The following is a 6,631-nucleotide window of genomic DNA, read 5'->3' on the forward strand; positions in this document are numbered from 1 at the left end:
CCGCCGCCTCTCAGCGCCGCCGCACCGCTCTGAGGTCTGGAGATGTGGGCCAGGATTTACTGCGGGGCTGCTCTGGTGGCCATCGCTCGGGGGAGGCCTCAACCACGCGTGCGCAGAGCTCCGGGCGCGGATGCGAGATTCGCAGCGCTGGGGCGCCCGGGCTCTGGGTAATTTGGTTCTGCGTGCAGCTGCCGGGCTCATCTGCACATTTTTGCTTTCTGGTAAAGTAGAAATCCCCCAGCGACCGCCCACTCTGCTCTTTTTTAGGGGTCGGAACCGCCCGACCCCTCCGGAAACCCAGGACGCACCCGCGCGGAAATGCTAGGCCGCAGAGCGCCGCCCTCAGGCTTTCTACTCGCGGCTCTCGGGTTCTGCTGGCCTGAGGATTCTCCCTCACCGAGGAAGTAATAAATCTTTTTGACCCCGGGATCAAAGAAGACGTCTTCCAGGGACTGCACAGGCGGTGTCTTCTCCAGGCTTTCCTCCACCAATGGATAGGGACTCCGGATTTATATGCTCCAGCAGATGCTCTCCCCATCTCAGCTTGGAATGCTGAGACCACTGTGACTGACACCCTCGGGAATGGGGGTGCGGGGAGGTGTTTTAATTTACAGTAAAATACTTGTCTTGCTTCTTTGTCTCAAAGATGAGATCAAACGATTTGGCCCTAAAGGAAACACCGTTTTTGAACTAGATCATTTTTTAGTTACTTTAATATTTTCTTTGAAGATAATGAGAAAATCCTTCTCTCTCTCTCTCTCTCTCTCTCTCTCTTTCTCTCTCTCAGACCAAGCCATACCTCAATTTCATCTGTAAAACGGGACAATTGCAATAGCCTTTAGTAACTGAAGGTGATGGGGTGTTCAATGCCCAGTTTATTAGACCCCAGTTGAGGCCTTGGCAGAATCGTGAGGAATCCAGAAGCCTGTGGGCCAGTAAATGCTGGAGATCTGGAGGCATTTTGTTTGCCTCCTGTCCTAAGGAGTTTTTAGAAGTTTGAAAAAGTTAACGCAAATTTATTTTTGTATATTTTGGACAGCCTCTTTCAATCAGAGGATAAAATGTTGCTGTTTGCAACATTATTCTTCAGTTAGTCTTACAGAATCTTCTAAGTGCAAGGACTTGAAAAGGTGACTTAATTCATATGGGTGTTCAGGGTAGAAAAACGTTCAAAGAACTTGACTTAACCCCATTTTCCAGAAAAAATCATAATGCCACCAGCAGAGTTCATATAATTTCCCCCCCGTGGTCCTGATAAAGTGAAAGGATGAGGCTTCCTATGACAGACTTTATGCAGATAGAGAGAGTCTAGTAGAGCTGGAATTTTATATGCAGCTTTCTCAAGTAGCCCAGCATTCCCCCTGGGATCCCGTCAGGACAGGCATACGTTTTTAATCCCTATTTACAGATGAAGATGGTGGAGTTTAATTGAATGATTTCCATCTTTTCATTTCTGGACCCACCTGCCTCCCTTCACAGTACTGTCTCCAAAGTCCCTATCCTGTCTTCCCTTTACCCTTTCCCCACAAAAACTAAAGTTGTGTTGGTGCATTAAAAGACAGATCCCGCCCTAGCTGGACTGGCTCAGTGGATAAAGCATTGGCCTGCCTACCAAAGGTTCCCGGATTTGATTCTGGTTGAGGGCATGTATCTTGGTTGCAGGCTCTCCCCAGCCCAGGCCCTGGTCAGGGCCATGCAGGAGGCAACCAATCCATGTGTTTCTCTCAGATCAATGTTTCTCTCTGTCTTTCCCTCTCTCTCCTACTCTCCCTAAAAAACAATGGAAAAATATCCTTGGGTGAGGATTAAAAAAAAAAAAGGACTGATGAAAGAGAGGGAGTTGAGGAGGAAAGAGCACCTCAATCTTAGTATTCAGCATGATTCCAAGCAAAATTACTTCTAATACTTCTAAGTTAGTCTCCAGCTTTGTGATTGCTTGAAAAGCACACGAATTGCATTGTTTGATGTAAGGGCCCTTTTTAAACAATTGTTTGCATAGAAGCAATTTTGTAATACTTTATTACAGTTGGAAAAATAGTAAATCCATTTGCCAGACACCCTACAATGAGTGCTCAGCTGACATCAATTTATAGGTTCCCTAATCTCCACCCTCTCCTTACTAGCAAACTTTTCACCATTTTTTTTCAGAAATTGCTTTCTTTTTAATTCACTTATCCTTGTAGCATGGTGATGACCTAGACATATATTAAGTCCCATAGTAATTTCATTGGCAGAGAAGCGTCATGCCACAGGGCTGTCTTTAATTCAGCTCTGTTTCAGGATGCCTCTTCACTCTCCTCTGGTGTCTGGAAACTACTGTTGGAAAAATTATGTGGCTTTTTCCTAACTCCCAACAAATAGGGAGCTAATATTGGGGGTGCTATAGGCCCAGCATCCAACCTGTGGAATACAGCAGAGAGATCTTTCAAGACCTTCATAGTCTGAATTGGGAGAATATGTAAGATTGAGCCCAGCCAGCATGGCTCGTGATTGAATGTTGACCTATGAACCAGGAGGTCACGGTTGATTCCCAGTCAGGGCATATTCCCCGGGTTGTGGGCTCGATCCCCAATGTGGGGCGTGCAGGAGGCAGCCAATCAATGATTCTCTCTCATCATTGATGTTTCTATCTCCCTCTTCCTTCCTCTCAATAAAAATATATACTTTTAAAAAGATATAAGTCTGAGTTGACTGGACAGTTCCCATCAAGGCTTGTCTGTGTTGCTGGGGACCTGCAAGATTCACCTTTGGGGAGTATCCGCCCCTGGGCACCAAGATAGATTCAGTCACTCATATTTTCAGCAAATAATGCATTTTCAATGGAAACTGAATACACCAAATTGGATTCATCATAATTCTTGATTTAAAACACGCTGTCATCATTAGGTCTGTGGTGGACCTTTTACATTTTACATGATTTGAAATAATATATTGAATACATCAATCCATCATAGAACACAAAAACTCCAGATGTAACTACTATACTTAATTTTGTTCAAAAATTTAAATGAAATGGTCAAGTTCCAAGGGTAGGGGAGGACTTTCCTTACCTAGCCAAAAAAAAAAAAAGAAAGAAAAGAAAAGAAATAGCCTGAATAATCTTACAATTATTAAGAAAATGGAGCAGTCATGTAAAGTCTTCCCATAAGAAAAACAACAGGCCCAAAGGGCTTTATTGAGAGTTCTGCCAGCCTCAAGGGCTAGATAATTTCTATCTTATACAAACTCTTCTAGAGAATGGAAAACAAGGAATGCTTCCCCAACTCAGAATAACTAGATAGAAAATAATCAGAGGGGGATTTCAGAGTAGGAAATAGGTCCTTTCCACTGATTAATATATACATAAAACTCCTAAATAAAATTTCAACAAAACAAATCTAACTGAGTGTGGGAATAAAGACTACACTACAACTAAGTTGAGTTTATTCTAGGAATAAAGTATCTTAATACTAATAAATATTTATTGAGCACCTACAAGGTGCCAGCTGCTGATCTAACTCTTCAGGATGCAGAAGTGAAACAGATAAGCCTGGTCTCTACTCTCATGGAATCTACACTCTAATGCAAGAGACATTCAGTAAACACACACATTTAAACAGATAAGATTATTTTAGAGAACAGTAAGCGCTATGGAGGAAATACTATATATCAATTTGCAGAGAGTGACTGGAAGCATCTATAAATTGGGGAGGTGACTCTTGCATAGAATAAGGAGGCAACCTGGTGAAAACAGGGAGGAGTATGCCATGCAGATGATACAGCAAGTGCAGAAGCCCTGAGATGGGGGGGTAAGGTTGCCATATTTAAAGAATAGCAAGAGGGTAAGTTGGGTTGAGCCCAGGGAGAGAGATGACTATGACCACCTAACTGAGATGTGTCCTGGTTTGTAATACCTGAAGGTGTATCCTTAATTTTAGACTTTAAAAAGCAATTTGTTAATGTGCAGAAAAAGGATATTATGGGAGAAGTGTGCTCTCAGGAAGTGGGCTTATTTCAAGAACTTAAGTAGCTAATTATCAAATATGTCACCCTGGTGTTATCATTTTGAGCCCCACTTTCCTCCCCAGACTCACCTAAACATGCTCCACCTTTCAGCATCTTCACCTCTTTTTAGAGCTAGCTCAGCTGTTTACTTCCTGGGTCCCCCCCAAGCCTTGAAGGTTGGCATGCTTCTTTCTGAAGTTTTTCTTCTAGAAATTAGTAGATGTCTAGAGCTATGCAACCAGGAGATGTTCCCCACCATGACTGGAGACACCACTTTCTCTAATCCACCAGCCATTTCTTTGCTGCCTGTAACAGGCATTTCTGGGATTCTGCTTGCCCCCCATACATTTTCCACTGTGTCTGAACCGCCCTACCCTATTATATGTGGCTTTGGTGAGACCTTTGGCAGAGATACCCTCCCTTCCCCTCCTCACAGGGGTCATGTATGTGATCCAGGCTAGCAAATTAGATGTTCTCTCCATGAAAGTTCCATCCATTCCTTCCTTCATTCAATCTATGTATTGAGCTCCTACTGTGTGCCAGGCAATGTGAATCTTCATAAGAAAGACCAAAAGATGGAAAACAGTTGCTGCCCTCTCATTCCAACAGTGGAACCCTAGAGAGATGTCCCATTCTTTTTTCAGAAGGGACCCTGTCCCTTGTAAACCTATTATGTGCTTTTTCTTTAGATTCTGTGAGCTGCTCCAAATGCATCCATAAACTTCTCCCTTCTCCCCATTAAATTCATCAGAGCCAGTTTCTATTACTTACAACCAAAAATTCCTAGTTGACATAGTGGCTTACTGCCTAAGTATAGATTTGGTTTCATCCATGCTTTGTCTTTGTGCCTTATTCTCCATCCACCTACATCATAAAGTAAAACAGTGCTTTCACTTTTGAGTTCCAACCTTTAAATTCTAGTATCTAACCAGCTGGCGACCGTAAGGAACTTCAGCCTGGTCCCCAGATAAGCATCAGTGACCTCACCACTCACACCTTGGCCTGGCCCACCAACAATGGCTGGGCTGCTCACATTTGTTTTTATTTTTGGCTTTTTTTTTCTACTTTTCTAAGAGTTCTTTTTTTTTCTTTTTGTTGACACTTTTAACCCCTGACCCCATTAGCCACACAGCCAGGACTGATCTCACACTAATTAGTATTCTTTTTTAGTCAGATTTATTTCCACATCTAATTAGAGACCACATCTAATCATTAATACCTCCTAACTTCAGTCCCAAGGACCTGATGGGCTCTTTTATTATCTTATATAATAAGTGAGAAACATGCAAATTAACTGTCCTTCTGCTATGCTCAAGCCACGCCCACCAGCCAATCCGAGTGACTATGCAAATTATCTGACAAAGATGGCAGTTAATTTGCATACGTAGGTGTCAAGCGCCCCAGGAGGTGGCGGCAGCCGCAGCTGCGGACTCCCAGGACTTCCGCCAGCCCCGGGAGGCGAGGCCATAGACACACACGCAGGATCCCGGGACTTTCGCTGGTCAGGGAGGTGTGGCCGCCCGTGCCTAACCATGGAGAGCAGGAGGTTTGGAACACTTGGCAGAGCAGGAAACTGCTGGACATAGATCAGAGCAAGAGAGAGAGGGTGGCTTGGAGGGCGAGGCTCCCTCTCTCACCCCAGCTTCCTCATCACAGCAGTGGAAACTGAGAGCAGGGAGGAGGAAGTCCCACCCCCACAGAATCAGCCAGAATCAGCCATTGGTCAGACAGCTCTCAGCGGCCTGATAGACAGGACTCTCATTCACCTGCATCTCAGACCGCAACAGTAGAGGTGGGACTATGTCTAAAGAACAACTGTTGATACAACATAGCTCTGCAGCTGAAAGATGCCAGAGTTATCGACAGAAAGTGTCTGCAGAGCAGCATGCATCTGATCTTGAAAGAAGGCGGCGCCTGCGACAGGATGTATCTGAACACCAGCTACTGGAAAAACACCGCTCTGATGCCGAACAACACCGGCGTTATCGACAGAAAATGTCTAAAGGCCAGCGTGTCTTTGAAGTTGAAAGAAGGCAGTGGCGATGACAGAATATGTCAAAAGAATATAACTATCAACAAGTACTACCAATATGGGAAATTGTTGTAGCAAAGGGAAAGTCTGTCCAAATGATATACATTTTCCAGATTACCCGGCGTATTTTAAAAAATTAAAAAATTACGAAGATTCTGACAGTAAAAGTTTCATGGAAAATATTCATTCCATAAATAGTTCTTTTGCTTTTGCTTCCATGGGTGCAAATATTGCATCGCCATCAGGATATGGGCCATACTGTTTTAGAAGACACGGACAAGTTTATCACCATACTGGAACTTTACATCCTTTGAATGCTGTTTCTCAGAAGTTTGCTCAACGCTATATTTTGGATACAGCCAAAGCTACAAGTAAAAGATTAGCAATGCCAGAAAACCAGGGCTGCTCAGAAAGATTCACGATCAACATCAACAACCTCATGCATGAAATAAATGAATTAACAAAATCATATAAGATGCTACATGAGGTAGAAAAGGAAGCCCAATCTGAAGCAGCAGCAAAAGGTATTGCTCCCACAGAGGTAACAATGGCGATTAAATAGGATCGTAACAGTGACCCAGGTAGATATAATTCTCCCCATGTAACCGAGGTTGC

Source organism: Myotis brandtii, unplaced genomic scaffold, assembly GCF_000412655.1.
Source record: "Myotis brandtii unplaced genomic scaffold, ASM41265v1 scaffold1616, whole genome shotgun sequence".
NCBI classification, from domain to species: Eukaryota; Metazoa; Chordata; class Mammalia; order Chiroptera; family Vespertilionidae; genus Myotis; species Myotis brandtii.